The sequence below is a fragment of the Hylaeus volcanicus genome, chromosome 2, assembly GCF_026283585.1.
Source record: "Hylaeus volcanicus isolate JK05 chromosome 2, UHH_iyHylVolc1.0_haploid, whole genome shotgun sequence".
Taxonomy (NCBI): Eukaryota; Metazoa; Arthropoda; class Insecta; order Hymenoptera; family Colletidae; genus Hylaeus; species Hylaeus volcanicus.
The window spans coordinates 14,868,132-14,886,650 of record NC_071977.1 but is presented as its reverse complement, the minus strand read 5'-3'; the positions used below and the strand labels follow the sequence as shown (position 1 = coordinate 14,886,650).

Here is an 18,519-nt window from a genome sequence, read left to right as displayed (position 1 = left end):
TATATATATATATATATATATATATATATATATATATATATATATATTCGTAAGTATGTACATATAACTTGTTCATATACATGTGTATTGTGAGAAAGCAATCCATATGTGTTCAGTTTGATTTGAGCGCCGCGATGTACGTCGTAGACTATCGTCTTTTGTTCCTTACTCTACGCACGTCCTCGCGACGTTCGTTTAGGTTAGTCCACATCACGAGCTGTTACTATTAACATGTACTCTATCTATATATATGTATTCATATTCTTGTTAATTAAATATACTTATCTAACTTACGTGGTGTTATAATCCTGTCATGTATAAAACAAGTTATATCTTAGTAATTCTGGAAAGAAAAAACGAAATGAAAAGAAAAAGCAAAAGTCAGCAAATCTATATATACATCTATATATGTATGTATAAATAAACGGACTAAATTTACAAAATTTATATTATGTACTTCGTCTACAAAAAAATCATGAAAACTGCCACGAAACTGGTTGAAGAAAAGACCTTCTTACCTTCTTAAGGGATGAAGTTGTAATTGTATATAACACTTGACCTCGTGACCATGTGCTTTATATAAAACAAGTTACATTTTAATAAATCTAAAAAAAAAATGAAAAGAAGAAGCAAAAATTAAAAAAAAAAGCAAATCACGATTGGAATAAAAGTGTAATATGCACTGTTATTGCTAAATTCGATTACGGGAGGCTAATTAATGGAAATAATTGTTTTATCGCGACGATTACCCGGCGCCGGCCAGTCGCTGCAGCTGGTGAGAAAATTGTACTCCATTGGCTCGGAGTATTTAATTACCCTCTGCCATAACTACGCCGAGTAATGTAATCTCGCAAAATTATATGGCAAATGTTGCAGCCGTGGGAATTTGGGTTATCGCGGACGTACTCAAAGGAATTAGCCGCAGCAATGCAATGAAAAGTTACGAAACCGACAGCGGCTTGTTAGTTTGTGAATCGTAATTGGCTCGATGAACTTCTATGGAGCCTGTTTAACAAACCGCAAGATAGAGATCAATAATTTGGAGGATTCTCGTTTAGTTGCAATAATTGTTAGGCGAAGAATTCGTCGACCATTATCGTTCACAAACGACTCGATTCTGTAGGTGATATCAAACACTTGACGAATTGAACAAATTGATCAATAACTGTAGATAGTAGACATCATGAAATCCTAACAATGGTGGAAGAAAAATATTATCAGCTTGAATTTTGCATAATAATAAAATTTTTAAGTCTAATTAAACTATGTATATATGCATATATTATGTACATTGTACAGTTACGTTACTGTCTGTGCAAATATTATTGTACATATTATTTTAGATAAATAGTCTACTGGTACATAATATGTATATATATAAATAAAGACGTGTTTCTCTACCATCTTACTCTCTGCCTAAAAATAACAATTTTCATTACAAAACAAAATATTTCACATTACACGAACAATTTAACTGTACAATCAAATGTACGAAGGAAGACACGTTTTTCTATTTCTTCAAGATAAAATAATAAATAGGATTTATTAATAAACACATTTACGAATAGAAACTATATGTAAGCATTGATAAACTTATTTGTTTAATATCACTCGATATTAAATTTCTAGGAGATATAATTAACTTTATTATTTTAAAAAACAAAAGGAATAGAAATGCAGGATATTGTTTAAAAGTACAATACAAATGGAGATCGTTTTACTAAATTCTGTAAGCCTCTGGATTGCTGACTTTTGCTGTATTTTGTAACAATTCTAATTCCTAAAGAGACTACATATATGAAATATGGCTCCAATAAATCCAGAGATTAAAGTAAAGCCTCGGTATAATGCCCTTTATACAGGAGCTATAATCCTCGAAGTATTACAATTCTGTAACAGTTGTTGCTCACGAATTACTATTATTTCTTTCACGTTGATCCTCAAAATAAAACGTTTCGAATTTTAGACAATAAAATTGGTTTGGAATATTCTTATCTTGCAGTTGTAAAGGTGTCTAAATATGATTATGAACATAAAATTAAAAATAAACAAATATTATTTTTGTATTAAAAAGAAATTTTTTTTAATTAATTTTTTATTTTAAAAAATTAAAAATTTTTTTTTATTTTTATACTAAAATGGCCTTATAGATCTCACAGGATAGAACATTAATTCTAACCAATTTGTCCTATATTTGAATGTATTAATTCTCATTATGTTTATGCATATACGTGCGCAATGTAGACGGAATCGAGGAACGACACTTAGGATATTGTACGAAATGGACATCAGATTTATTTTGAAATGGAACAAGTGGTACACATAAAACATTGAACGAAGCGCTATAGACGATAGTCGACATGTATTTCAAAGGCAGCGTAAACCGACATGCACAGTTCGAAAAATCTTGCTCGACTATTGGGCCACACCGACAGCCCAACAGCGTGTCGCCGATGGAAGCCCTCATGCCATTGGTCGATAGACATCGTATGATCGATTACTCCCAATGGCACGAGAACACGTAATTCGAAAGAATATGCGTTTTTGTGACTCTGCCGATGTGGCCCTGAGACCTAGAACGTTCTAACGATGGAACACGTATATGTGTCAACACATTAAAACAATCTATAGATTTATGAAATTAAAGAGAACACCAAATGATGCTTCAGCTTTTACCTACAACTGTCTACAATCTTTCACTTATTTATTTAATTTTTTCCCAGACTTCCTAGTTCTAATAATTCAATGAAAATTAAAAGTTATAATCACTAAAAGATAAATTGCGAAATTAATTCAGTGCGGAGACGACCACTGAGTAATTCACCAGTGAAATAATTAACCACATTTCGAACCGTATCGAATATTTCTTTCTTCTCGTTTTTCAACCACTGACTCTCCGGATTTGCGGCAATTAATGATTTACCATCAGCCCATCGGTGGTAACAAAGTCGTAACTCGTGTTCATATCGATACAGACAGACAAAAAGATAGAGAATTTGCGCAACCACGTCAAGAGACGTTAAATTATCGAGTATGGCGTCGTATATATTTATTCGTGGATCGTCTCGTCAATCTGTCCTCGACATGGAATACTTTTCAGTTGGCTTTTCAACGTCGATGACATAAATCAAATTTATCCGCGTACTCAACACATACACACACATGCTCATCGTCCATTTTGTTTCAGGTACGTATTGCGCATCGGTGAATCCTTCACGAGAGTACTTTGTGTTAATTGGCTGTCTGCGTTTACGGTTCGGTAAGTAAACATTACTAGGAAGATGTACTTCTTACACGAATCGAGATCAGAATTGCAACGTGGAACATCACCCAATTGAATCAAATGGAACATTGAACAAATATTAGTAATACTTAATATTAAATTAATTTCGATATACACCTAGTAACGCGTATGGAGAAAATTAATTAGAATGTACATCTAATACAGCAATAAATTTGTTGAATTTTTACTTGATCTTGTTTTTGTAAAATCATTTTATCCAAAGTATGCTCGTAAAACTACTGTGCAGAGATAAGAAGTTTGTCAGTGGGTCTTATTGGTAGTAGTATAATCTCCTAGATTATACTATATAATTCTGCAGTACAGTGTATATTTTAATATAATAGTATAATTAAAGAGATTGTGTAATAACCAATCAGATCTGGTAGCCAACTTCTCATCATTGTACTAGCACACGATGCATAAAATGATTTTCCAAATTAATTTTTCCTGTATTGGTACTTGAATACGCATAATCGAAACTGTAGAGTATATAAACTTTATATTCCTACTCATTTTCTCTTTAAAAATATATCTGATTCGCTACTCGGTAACTCCGCCTATGGCTCGCTGAAATTTCTGCTCATACTTTATGATTGCTCATTGGAAAACCAAACTTTATCCCTATTCGACTTTTTTTTTTCTGTCTCCGTTACTTTTTCAGATGTTTAACCGGACCAGTTTTTTATCTACAACTTCGAGAGTAACTTTCATGAATATTAATCATCCACATCAATCGCTAAAAAAAGTATAAGTCTAATATTTTTTCAATGCTCTGTCTGTATATCGAGTTTTATCGAAATTTGGAGATTAAAAATGCACACGTAGTTTCTACTTTAAGAAAATAAATTATAGCAATCTGTCGATCATAAAATAAAAAGATTATAAAATAATTTTTAGTAAATACTATTTCAAACCTACTTAGACAGTATTTCTGTGTAGAGTATATAAACTAACTACATACACTCAGGGACACAGTTAAGCTGACACTTTGTCAATACGGTCGTAAATATGGGAGTTTTCAGCCGATTTTCGTGAAACTTCGTGAGAAGTAGTTTTGAAGTGTCCTCTGGGTGTGTGCAAAGTTCCATTAGCAAGGGTTGATGCGAAGGGGTTAATTCACCCCTGTAAAGAGGAAGGTGCAGAAAAATGGCATTTCTGAAGGGACCAAGGGTGACTGAAAGGGTTGAAAAAATAAAAAAAATCTTTGGAGCGACTCTCCTTGATGTCCTCTACAGAGTGCAACCCCTGAAATCCCTCTCGGACAAACTCACCCCTCACAACCCTCACCTCCCTCAAAATCCACAATTTTTGGACAACAGTCCCGAATTTGGCCTCAATGCATTCCCTGGAATCCCCTGATTCAGGAAATGCGACCCAGGAAATACTCAATTTGTTTGCTTCTTCTTTAATATTATATAGGGAATTATAAAAATTAAGTGTTCAATAAAAAAAAGTCATTTTGCATAAATAAATAACAAAAACTTTAATTTTGTAATTTCTTGTTAAACTTTAAAGAAGAAACAAAAGATAAATCCGTAAACTTTGAAAAAAAAAACAAATAGTACTGGTTCCACCCCATATTCTATTGGATTCAGGTCTGGGTTAGGCACGTACAGATGCAAGATATCGGTAACGTATCGCTCCGTTCCTGAATGCCGGCTTCGTCCGGCCCACTTAGTACTCTTTCAAATCTGTGCCGATTTGACAACGAAAACGTGATTCAAAAAATCTGATTTTTTGGGGACCTGTTAATAAAGCAATTGCGCGTCCGAATCCGTGAATGGGGTTGACGTGGAGTTACTCGTTCACCCCGCAGACGGGCTTAAACTTGGAGGTAGGTTTTCCAAAAAAACAACGCTTTCGTTTGTTAATACTATCCACGTGGGGTAATGAGATCAAAACAGTATTTGACCCGATACCTCGGACCGTGGGACATGCGCGGCACGCGACGCGGCAACCTCCATGGCTGCGAGTGGACCACCCCTAACTTTGGGCCGTCCCTGTTCAGCTCCAGGAGCAGCTTTTGAAACGGGGTCTTTTTTACATTAATCCTTAACGTGCCGAGAACAAACCTGGTGAATTTCATCACGCTCCGAGGTGTGGAAGTGCCCTTTCACGGAGGAGGTTGAAAAGTGATGAGCTATTCCGCCCTTCCAAGGGGTGCCTATGAGGCGCATCGCGTGGGCATTGGCATTTCCTAGATCAGGGGATTTCAGGGAATGCATTTGTTAGATTATGGGCGGAAGCAAGAAATAAAATGAGAATATAGTTTTATATTAAATGATATTTTATTTATCACTTAGAGGTTCAGAGAGGTAGTAGCCTTCACCATCGAGGTTGTCTCTCAACTAACTGACACCCTAACCGTCGAACTCAAGTTTTCGGCACGGGTGTTTATATTAACAGGCTTATCGTCTCGCACTTCTAAGAACTAAAGAGCCGCGAAGACTTTAAAGAAGAAATGCCAGATTCATTTTTGTTATCAGACTAAATACAATATTTAGATTCAATTAATTCAACAGCATTGAGCCCAAATTCGGGACTGTTGTCCAAAAATTGTGGATTTTGGGGGTGGGGTGGGGGGGGGGGGGGGGTGTTGGGGGGGGGTTGTCCGAGAGGGATTCCAGGGGGTGCACTCTGTAGAGGACATCAAGGAGAGTCGCTCCAAAGATTTTTTTTATTTTTTCAACCCTTTCAGTCACCCTTGGTCCCTTCAGAAATGCCATTTTTCTGCACCTTCCTCTTTACAGGGGTGAATTAACCCCTTCGCATCAACCCTTGCTAATGGAACTTTGCACACACCCAGAGGACACTTCAAAACTACTTCTCACGAAGTTTCACGAAAATCGGCTGAAAACTTCCATGTTTTCAAAAAGTGTCCTCTAAGTATTGTCCCTCAGTGTATGTATATCATGAGATCCTCGCATAACGCACTTGGCCCATGGGAACAGACCTTGAGTCTGGCGTGTCCATTGGTGTTTGATCGCTGAAAACAGTTTCGCTGATGTGTAGTCCGTGTTATTCGGAATCCACCTCTTGGAATTCGAATAACCCATCCGGTCACGTTTCGTAAAAGTACGCGTTTTCGCTACGCGCTGTGGGAATCCGTAGCCGATGAAAAAGGGTACCTTTGGCAGGGCCGAATGTAACAACATTTACAACCTTATATGCGTAGAGAAAACATATGATATTTAATTTCTCAGCACGAGGAAAATTTCCCTAGACTAATCTGTTCCTCTGGGGTGCATTAACTTCCTAATGCATAATGTGATCAATTAGGAGATCAAATAAAAACAGTTCTCGCCAAGTTGTTAGAGTAGTTTCATGAGATTTCCGTATAATTTCTTTTTATGACGATATCTAGCAGCCAGCAGGTTCAGCCACTTAATATTCAGTTTGAGTATTAATTAATTCATAGACTTATAAATAATCATGGAATAATATCTTGTTTGAAAGATGAAATAAAATTCATGCAGTCGAGGGTGGTTGGAAAATAACGAAGGCTTTGATTACTCTGAAATAGGGAATAGATGTTGTGGGAATATGATATTCATAGGCAAGATGAGCGTCTGATTAAATGTTCCATTGAACTTAATTAAATTGTGAATGTTCCAACACTATTGGATTCTCTACAATAATAAATTGAAGTAACTATAACACAAGTATAATAAATTCAAAGTTCGATAAATTATTACATTAGCATCACACAATTAATCAAATAATTTGGTTACTAATTGCATCTTGATGAAACATGACTACAGAGACATTGTGAGTGACATAAACGTCAAATATACGTCGGAAAATACGTAACTAAATTATTGGAAAATGTGGGGGGAACTGTACTCGAGGAGAAAATTATGTTCGCTATCTCCAGACTTTGGAAACATCTAAAGTTTATATATGCTATTCCGTGCTTACAACTTTAAGAAAGATATTTAGCTACTCTGCTCCTTGAGCCTTCTCGTTGAACACTGATTCTATTCCAACTTGTGCTTCAAGACTATCATTTCAAATAGTTTCACTTTAAGGATTTTACAATATTATCTTTCGACCAAGACTCTTACAACAGCAAACAATTTATTGCCGTATGCTGAAGGTTATATTAATGACAACTTATATGTATATTTTGAAACGTTTTTACAAAAGTTATTTGGTTCAAATAGCAACTTATATTGAGTAAATAATTTATCTACAATAAATGACCAGGTATGGTGGGATATTTCACGAGTTTATCTAAATAAATGCTATCTTATTATGGATATTAATATGTAAACATCTATTTTAAAAAATTATTTCTTAACTCCACTATTTTACTGGCAAAAAAATTATTTACGCAATATAATTTGCTCCTTTGTACTAGTTAAACAATAATGTCATTATTATTATTATTATTTCTCTACTTTGAAAAAGGATGTCAACAATTATGTTTCACTATTGGATAAAATGTTCTCTGGACATGTACTAGAAGAATATATTTGCTTTGGTTGACACGTGCTATTATTTTCCCCTGCAAACAATATCTCATTCATCATAAAGCATTTGTCTACCTGGATCAATGGATTCAGCGACCCTAAAAAGGCTCCAGCCTTTCAAGCTTGTCTTTTTAGCCGCCCTATTGTCTTCCTTCGTTGACATATTGGCCAAAGCCCACGAAAAAGGTGATCCAAAGAGCTATTCGATCAAACGTAACGAAACAAATCGAGCGCACACGAAAACTAAACTCGAAAGGTCAGTCTATTCCAGTTCGTCTCGCCTACATCACTCACTTATGCAATTGTGTTCTTTATCGCAGGTCAATGGAATCGTTTACTTGCGAAACAACTTCAATGGCAATGTATTATTCTATCTATCAGTCTGTATACAGGGTGTTCAGGCTATTACTAGCCAGCGTTTTTTTCGTAAATGGTACATATGACAAAAAAATGAAAGAGGAAAAATTTTAACTGTTTTTTGTGTGCAATATAACCAGGTACACTACCGGACAAGCAAACCGGAACGATTTTTCAAATGCTTATAACTATGAGAGCTTTCAACCGATTTCGGTGAAACTTCGTGAGGAATAGTCTTCAAGTGTCTTCTGGGCGTGTGCAAAGTTGTATTCGAGAGGGTTGATGTAAAGGGGTTAATTCATCCCCATAAAGGGGAGGGTGTAAAAAACACCTCTTTGAAACAGGCCAGGGATGACGGAAGGGGTTGAAAAATTCAAAAAAACCTTTGGGGCGACTCTCCTTGATGCCCTTTACAAAATGCACCCCATGAAATCCTTCTCGGACAAACACACCCTCCACAACCTTCCACCCCCTCTAAAATCCACAATTCTTGGACGACGGTCTCGATTTTGGCTCAATACATTCTCTGGACTCCCCTGACCCAGAAAATGCCATCACCCATACCGTGCACCCCATAGGCACCCTTTGGGGAGGTGGAACAGCTCGGAAATTTTCAATACCCCCTTCGTAAGGGAGCACTTCCACACATCGGAGGACGATGAAATTCACCATGTTTGTTCTCGATACGTTAAGGATGAATGCCGAAAAGATCCCGTTTCGAAAACTGCCCCCAGAGCTGAAGGGGGGGGGGGCAGAGGTAGGCGTGGTCCACCCCAAGTGTAAGGGATGGAATGTTGTTTCGTTGGCTGGATTACATGTCCAACAGTCCAGGGCATCGGGGCGACACAGTTTTGATGTCTTTTTCCCGCGTGAATGGCAATAAAATTCGAAAATGTCGTTTTTTTGGGTAAACCCACTCCCAACTTCAGGCCCATCTGCAAGGTGAATGAGCAACCCCACGTCAACGCCGTTCATAGTATCGAATGCGCCTTGATCGCCAAAATCGGGACTGTCGTCCAAAAATTGTGGATTTTAGGGGGGGTGGGGGAATGTGAGGGGTGAGTTTGTCTGAGAACGATTTAAAGAGGTGCATTTTGTAGGGGACATCAAACAGAGTCGCCTCAAAGGTTTTTTTGATTTTTTCACCCTCTTCCGTCGCACCCCTGGACCCTTCTGAAGTGCCGTTTTTCTGCATTACCCCTTTAGGGGGGGTGAATTAACCCTTTTTCATCAACCCTCGTCAATGCAACTTTGCACACACCCAGAGAACACTTCAAAATTGAACCTCACGAAGTTTCCCGAAGATCGGTTGAAAACTCTCGGAGTTATGACGTTTTAAAATAGTGTCCCATTTTTTTTTGGCGGCTAGTATATTAGTGTATCTGACCATTGCTCGATATTTCTACTTGACTTGGTACATCTAAATATTGATCATGGTTTAATATCATCGATTTCAACTGATTATAAATAGTTACGAAATAGTAAGACATGAATCTACCTTTTAGAATTATATCAGTAGCGTGTCTGACTATTATGTACTGATTCCACTTGACCTGGTGAATCTAAACGATATTGTTTATTGTAATTGATTGTAACTAGTACAATACCAATCATTATAAAAGGATTGTGCATGCAGAAACTACTTTTATGAAATAAAAATATCAACATAAACAGGCAGACACATTCACATACATGTAAAAAACAAACTAAACGTGATTCTTATAACGTAAGGAGAAAATAAAAAATCAAATTATGAAAATAATTACGAGAAACTTGTACCACAAAAGATCAATCAATGGATGTAAATTTTTCGGCCACATAATAGCTCCAACTTGTCTATCATAATAAAGTAAACACTGAGAGTTCGATACATTAAGTAAGTGCACCAACTGAATTTTCAAAGTCCGCTTCTGAAATAAAGTTTCGTTCGAGAATGGATTACCTAGGAGTTTTCAGTACGTGTTTACATGAAGATTTATTTACCACGGTGATTTTAGCCACACATTCTGCGAAGTAACTCTGGAGAAATTTCGCGGGAAAGTTCAAACAAACGGGGTCGAACAGTTTAAAAAAGTTTTTCGAGAGGGGTTGTTGTTGCGTTTTTCGACTACGTAAGAGAAATCACATTGGGTGGCGTGGCAAAGTTCAACTTCTAGGGTCCACTAAATCTTATTTCGTGACAATTAATAGCTCAGAAGCGAAATAACTTTGGCAAACGTAATAAAACGTTACTTAGAGTTGTTGCACATCGCACCCTAGTGTACAAGCCGCGCTCCTGGCTATTTCAAAGGCATTAAAGCTCGTGTTTAATACATAAGTTGCATGATCGTCGCAAATCAGCTTTTAATGGTACTTTTCAGCCTTCCATAAACCTATTTATATTTGACGTTTAAAAAACGGCTAACGATAGAGCTGATAACACGTTTAATTTGAAATGTGAATTGAAAGGTACATTTGAATAATAATTTGAAGTTTTCATTTGTAGTTAGTCTAACAAAAAATTTTCCAAAATAAATTGTGAAACGAAGAAAAATAATTTTAGTTTCCTGGATGATCAGTCATATTTGTAGAAAGTAATGATACAGATTCGTTGATAATTTAGTATAATGCGTTAAAACGAATTATTGTTCTATATAATTCTATATTATCTTGTCCTACATAATAGTTCTGGTTGGCTTGGTATTATAATCAGTTTTATTCGTGAAGGCTAATAATATATAATAACACATTCGTTAATAATTTGAATAATATTTGTTTATTGTATTAAAAAATAATTAAACTCAATCTTCTCGTCCACAATTTTCTCAACCCTTTTCACTTGAAAATAAAGTTTAAATGTGAAAGTAAAAGGAAAACATTAAAATACACAAGAAAATAGGAAAAGAAGAAAGGATTAATTAATAAAAGAATGGAAAAACAAGAAATGAAAAGAGTAAAAAAACCATTTGATTAAATACTTCTTCTTTGCAATGAACTAACAAAATCGAGGTTTGTTTGAGATAAGTGTCCATGAACGCAAAAATGACGTAATAGAAGACTATTGAAGAAATATCGAAATCATGTTATTTTTTCATTCATGTAATCCAATGGAAGTAGAAATGGAGTATCCATGTAGCGGTATATGGTTTGCATGTTTAAGGTAATAAAACCTACCTGGTGTTTGCAAGACGGCAAATTATTTTAACATTCTTAAGAAACCGTTTCCGTAAAATGTGTCTTTCTTTACAACTTCTGCCAGCCATATACCGCCAAGGTCTTTCCGAAATGACCTTATTGCCTACATGTGGCAACCACCTTTGCCAGTCCTGAAAACTCATCGACCATCCCCGCCAAATTAAGGCGGTGACAAATTCCACCCCCGGTATCTTCGGAAAGGTAACGCCTTTCCAAAGAATACTATAAAGGTAGTGGAATTTGCGGAAGGAGCCACTCAGTCGCTCGCTGTTTACGGGACTCCGAGTCAAAGAATACTCTTCGCGCGCTTTACGCTGTAAAAGTTTTAATTTACATGATTATTAAAATATATATATATATTAAACTCACGCACGATCATTTTAGTAACCCCAGCTGTTACAATCCATGATTATGTACGCCACGATTATTCATAATTGCTCATAGTAAGTAAGTCTCAAAAGAGTCGTTCATTATAATGTAATTTAAACACTGAACTTCATCCACGTCGAACTATCGATGCCTATCTATTGTTGTTCTCTCTCACTCTTCCTACTTTTTAAGTATCCATTTTACTCCAGGCGTTGTCGATAAGATAGGCGAAATTTCCTCATACCTTGAACAGAGCATAAATGGAGAATACAAACATATGGATTTCGCGTGCTGGTGTTATGTATGAGTACATAAATATACTTGTACCGCAATTTTGTCTTAACGTACAACGATCTTTGCTACTGTGTGATTGTTTGCACGCGAGTTTTCTTTTCAGCAAACACTCATGCCAGCGAGTTGGGATTTTGTTAGCAAATGCGTTGACCATTACTACTGAACTAGCTTTTCTTCTTTTAAGGAGACATTACGGTATTTTGACATTTAAAACATTGACCTTTTTGGTATTTTTTAAAAGTGTTTAAAATGAAGTAGCCCTGAAAACGTTTTTTCTAAATTTTATTGCAAAATTTAATAAACTATGGATTGTACCATAGGAAACTCAAATGAGTCAATTGAATCTTTAATCTTCTACGTGACACTCCGTACAGAGTCAATCAACAAAATATTATGAAGTTGAAATAATGAAAGAACATATTAACTTTAAATAATTAGTTAGTCTACACAGGCATTATCAAAGGATATATTTTGTAAAGCCCTATTAATGAATCTCTTTTGCAATTATAAATTAATCACACATTACAAGCACACCCTAAAAAATATTATATTAACTTTTTAAAAAGGTAGTTAGGAAAAAGACATTACTGTCAGGGCCCCGCTGTTCTATAAATTATATATGCCTATTAAATATCACGCAAAAGGCACATTTTGCGCCAGCCAATTTTTATCCCCCAAGCGTTTACTGTCAGAGGCACGATTTAAATCAACGCGAAACGTCGAAATGCTCGAGGATCGCAAATGATAGCGAATATTCGATTACGATACGAATGGATTTAAAAAGAATTCGAGCCGCATTTTTTCACTGCGCGACGATTAATCTTCCTTCAAAGCTTTGAAACAGAAATCGAGAAAAATAAAACCCCGGTTTCTACATAGGATTTACACGGCGAGTATTCGTGAATTGCACGGGGAAGTTCGTAATCAGATTAACGTCGCGCGAATACTGCACCAACGGCGTGATTTATAGCGTACGATGTTAATGATAATTAACTGCTATTACCTGACAGCCAGCGACAACAGCAGCCAGCGAGAAGTGACAATTACGTAAGGTCCAATTACGAGTCAATGATCGCGTCGTTGAATCAAGTTGACTAAGAACGAAATTAAAAATTATTTGCGTTATCGTGACGCTAATTGTGAATAATCGCCAATGAATGTATAACAGAAATAGACCGATTTGCGCGAGTGTGGATTTAATCGTTGAAAGGATTCTTCATTGATATTCAGGATTCAGGATTGGAGATAAAATAATACGCACGATTTTTCCGGCATTTTTTAGTTTCATTTGGAGAGCATGTTTAGAACAAATGTTAATTAATATTCAGCCGGCTACGAATTTCAGTGTAAACAATTTGTAAACAAACTTTTTTGCATGAAAAGTTAAACTTACATTGACCTTGTATTTCTCATTCGAAGGACACATGAAGGTCATAGTATAATACATTGAACTCGTTCTTTGTCCAGTTACAAAGTCATAATAAACTTGACTTTTTACGATAAAAAGGTTTGTATGGAAATTTTTGATATTATAATTTGCAATCGACTGAACGCTAATTAGCAACTGTTTCAAACATTATGGAACCATAGCGATGAAAATATTTCAAATATTTCAAATATTACGATTAAAATAGTACCAAAAAAGTTATAAATTATTCCAATTTCAACATGACCATATCAAGTGGATGCTTCACACGCAAACGAAAGATTATGTTAATTCGAACGAGAAGCCCTCAGCCAACTGTAGAGAATGAATAATTCTGTTAGAGAATTCAATTTTTTGTTTTCATTTCCTTCCACAGGATGGCCATAATGCATGTCTCAAGGACTTGTGCAATAAGAGGATTGTGGGCTTGAATGCTTTATTTTGCTTTCAAATTCTGCTTTCAAATTGCTTTTTACTATCAATTTTATTCATTTTACGAAATTTTGCTGTGAGACAATTTTTAACCCTTTGCTTACGGCAGTACGCGCCGCGGGAGTGACGCCACTGAACGGGGCATCGCGCCGTGAAATGTGCCGCACCCATACACACAGGTCATCCCGCGGGCCCCGCGGTCGGCTATAGGACCCGTACACACAGGACGTCGCACGGCCGCCGACTATAGTCGGCACCCGTACACACAGGTTGTCACGCGGCCGCCGACTATAGTCGGCATCCGTAACGAAAGGGTTAAATAACATTTGATCTTAATTATTCAATAGAACTTCTTATTTGTAATCCAAAAATATTTGAATCATAATGCTTCATTTTGTACGAGACGGATACTTTTTTCTTTCCAGTATGGTAAGCTTTGTAACCAAAGTACTTGACATTAACATTCGAAATTTGGTGCGTTTATGTATAAATATGTATACAAAATGAAAAGTTTTAACTAGACTGCGAATTTTTATGCATTTATAAGAAATTTGAATATGCAAGAAACTACAAAATGCACATAGTATACAATAATATAAAAAAATGTTAAAAGTAAAGTTCATATTATAATATTTACTGTATTCGAGTAAAATAAATTCAATTTTTGGAAGTACGTTTGCGAAAACGTTATTTTGCATAAAGATCCGCAGTCTCGTTATAACTTTGAGAATTTTGCATTTTTTTAAATATACCTTCATGCAAGTACATCAAAGACCTTAAGCAATAAAAATATTAACAAAGAAATCTATTTTTGACTGAGAAAAGAAAGAGAACCCTTTTAACGCAGACTTTTTATGAGACACAATCCTTTATACGAGAGTTACCTAAGGGACCTAAACATTTATTAACCCCTTGATATACAATGACGAGTTAGGGTCGTCTATTCATTTTATGTGCCAGTGTAGACTTTGATGAGCTGACTCATCAAAAACTACTTCCAGCGTGTGCCCACGCCGTGCAGTATACACTCTCAAAAATGATGGAGTTCCTTGAAAGAGGTGATTCGGGGGGTGATTTGAAACAATTTTCTTCTCTGCGAAAATGTCCGAAGCTTCGTTAAGGAGATATTAACAGAAAACTCCGACCAATCAGAGTGTGCGTATGCCGGTGGAGCGTCCGCGGTAGCGTAGGCTACGCGCTCGGCGGCCGCGCTCCACCGGCATACTCGCGTTCTGATTGGTCAGGGTATTAAAAAATAATTAAAATCAATCTTTTGGTCTACAATTTTCTCAACCCTCTTCACTTGATAATAAAGTTTAAATGTGAAAGTAAAAGGAAGACATTAAAATACATAAGAAAATAGAAAAAGAAAAAAGGATTAATTAATAGAAGAATAGAAAAAAAAGAAATGAAGAGAGTAAATAAACTTCTTCATTAAATACTTCTTTTTTGCAATGAACTAACAAAATTGAGGTTTGTTTGAGACAAGTGTCCATGAACACAAAAATGACATAATGGAAGACTACTAAAGAAATATTGAAATCATGTTATTTTTTTCTTTTCGCTCTGATTGGTCAGGGTTTTCTGTTAATATCTCCTTAACAAAGTCTCGGACAACATTTTCCCAAAGGAAAAAGTTGTTTCAAATCATTTTTGGGACACGTTGTATAAGTAAACTATGTTGCTTCACTCGTGCGTAGATTCTTGTTTGTTTATACAGATCGAGATGACCCACCCATCTTCTCAACAATTCCAATAAAAAAAAAAGCGTCGACATTTTAAGAGAAGCACATTGTAAGTAGTATTCAGTATAGCAGTGGTCTCGCACGGTGAATGTCATACCAGACAATATTGGAGTTTAGTAAAGATTATAAATAATCTCTGTATCACGTATAAGTCGGATGATATGAAAGTGATGATGGTACAATAAGCTATTCTAGAGATGATAATGGGATTGACACCGATCGTCGAACTATTCATATCGTTTCATACTGTTTGTTTATGTGTAAACGTGCGCGATGTAGACGAAATCGAGGAACGACACTTAGGATATTGTACTAAATGGACACGAGATTTATTTTCAACTGTTACAAGTGGTACACGTAAAACATGTGACGAAGCGCTACAGACGATAGTCGACACGTATTTCAAAGGCAGTGTTAACCGACATGTACAATCCGATAAAAAACTTCAAAAAAGTAAAAAAAATTACGCCAAGTAGATGAAAAAGTGAAGGACTCAAGGAGTTATCATAGAAAAATAGAAGATCCCCATAAAAAACTACAAGAAAGTAGAAAAAGATGTGAAATCGAAATGAGCTGTCAGTACATCAAACTCCTTTCCAATAAAGTGCAAAGGCGACACACAATGTGTAACACAATGTAAAATTCGGTGCTTTCCAACTATGCGCAGCTAAAATACTGTGTTCAACAGTGCGGACGTTCAGATCCTAATGACAATTCATGTAAAGTGACTGCTCCGCACTTTAGCGGTGAAATGGAGAAGCTAAATAGCGTATCATCTACAAACTGAGCCTGTTTAAAAATTTTCCTAGATTTCCGCGTCTCTAGATTCGAAAGATCCTGCTCAACTGTTGATCGAACCCAGCAGCCCAGCAGCGTGTCGCCGATCGAAACCCCATACCATTGGTCGATAGACATCGCATGATCGATTACGGCCAATGGCACGAGAACACGAAATTCGAAAGAATGTGCGTTTTTGCCAACCTGGCGATGTAGTCCTGAGACCTTCTAGAACGTTCTAACGACGGAACACATATATGCGTCAACACCATTCAAAATACAAATTCCAAAATATAAAATGTATTCTTTCTTAGCGTGCATATCACTCCTCAGTTGAGCGAAATTAAATACTATTCTTTGGATGCATCAAGTTCCGTTTTATTTGTATGCCAAGGTGTTAATCGTTCCTCAAAGAAATTACACTAACAACAAATAAGAATCAGATTTCCTTTTGTCGCTACGTTTTCCAGTCTAAAATGACCTGAAAAATAAATTAATTATTCGTGTTTCGTCCAGGTTCACCACACAGTACCTCCATCTCCCATTTCGTTGTGGAAACGCATTAGGACAAAAGGCGTATCTGTTTTCGTTTCCGCGGAGCGCGGTGCTTTGTATGGCGTGCGGGTGGGGCGGACATGGCGCGTCAGGTAATGATAGTTAATTATCATTAACGCGCTGCATAATGCCGCGCGCGACTATAATCTCATTACGGGCATACTTCGTTGGGAAATGCGTTTTCATACACCGCGGTGCAACATGCGATCCGTGACACCGTCGAACCGTGAGCATTGTTCAACGCGCGCCCCGCTCAACTGATATTTGACGACGCGAAACGAGGAGCCGTGCGCGATTTGAATATTCAAATAACCGTGGCTGGCTCCTCAAAGGGTTGCCGTGCCGTAAATTCAAACTTTCATGCAACTCAGAGAGCCGACACAACCCGAAATTCCTACTCCAATTTTTATTATTCGGAGTTGGGAGAGTTGGCGTCAAGTACAAGGTTCTCCAAAAGAAGCTTTAGGGTTTCGAATGCTGATTATTATGGTGTATTTAGTGTGCTTCTGGGTGAAAATTTAGGTATAATTTTAGGTCGACATTTAACACGATGTCGACGTGCAACGCAGAAATTTTGTTACTTGGATGTTAAGACAAAGAGCAATGAAATATTAAATTGTGGCGTGAAATCATTTTATGTTAGGTGGATATGTTGATAGAGAAATTGTCTCATTTGGAGAGGAGAAAATTGTTTATTTAAAAAAAGAAAACTACATCCTGAAGCCTGTTTTGAAAAATCCACTGTATAGTATAGAAATAGAATGAAATGTTTATGGCGAAAATAAAATATAAAAAAAACGCGGGGTTTGATATAAATGGATATGTCGATAAACAAAATAGTCGTATTTAGGGAAAAAAAATTGGTTTTTTAAAAAAGAAAACGACATTCTGAAGACTCCTCTGAAAAATCCACTATAGTATAGACATGGAATGAAATGTTTATGGCGAAAATGAAATATAAAAAAACACGAGGTTTGATGTAGGTGGATATGTCGATAAATAGAATTATCGTATTTAGAGGAAAGAAAATTGTTTATTTAAGAAGGAAACGACATCTTGAAAGCTTATTTTTGAAAAACCTTTATAATACACAGTTAAAATAAATAGTGTATTTCGAAAATAAAATATAAAAAGAACGCAGGAGTTAATACCTATACATGTATATGTCATTTATTTAAAGAAAAAACAAAACGACATTTTAATGTTCATTTTAGATATCCCTTTATAAACTGACTGACGTTCTTATGTTGCGATGAATTCTCTTAAGAACCAAATTAAGGTCAGTCGATCTAGAAATAAAAAGTCACGAACAAAAGGAGGTCATCAGTGAACAAATAAATTGCTTCGAGTTGTAACATCGCAAAAAAAAAATCGAAGAACGGCATCTAGTTAAATCGAATAAAGCTTCCTCGGTCATTAGGCTGTCTCGTTCCGATAGCGTGACGTTTCCTCGAGTAAGAAACCATAAGGATTTGAACCGACGCGATAAAAATTTTCCGCTTCTGAGTATTATTTAATGGTAATTTACGATGGGTTACGGTTGCAAGGTACGCCAAGAATGGCGAAAACTTAACTGGTTGAAGTTGATGGAGTGCTTTCTCGGTCGAGGCTAACCTTCGTTCATCAGATTTGGTC

The 18,519-nt window shown here is 36.2% G+C and overlaps 1 protein-coding gene across 3 annotated transcripts in view; it reads left to right on the top strand.

The window, feature by feature from the left end:
• LOC128872057 (slit homolog 3 protein) overlaps nt 1-18,519 on the top strand; it is a 375,401-nt gene that overhangs the window by 150,089 nt on the left and 206,793 nt on the right. The window contains exon 3 of one of the 3 annotated variants that reach the window (XM_054114369.1): nt 3,188-3,259. The exons of the other annotated variants lie outside the window; for them this stretch is intronic. The gene's annotated coding sequence lies outside the window, so the exon portion shown is untranslated. The remainder of the gene's footprint in view (nt 1-3,187; nt 3,260-18,519) is intronic. 3 annotated transcript variants of the gene reach the window in all.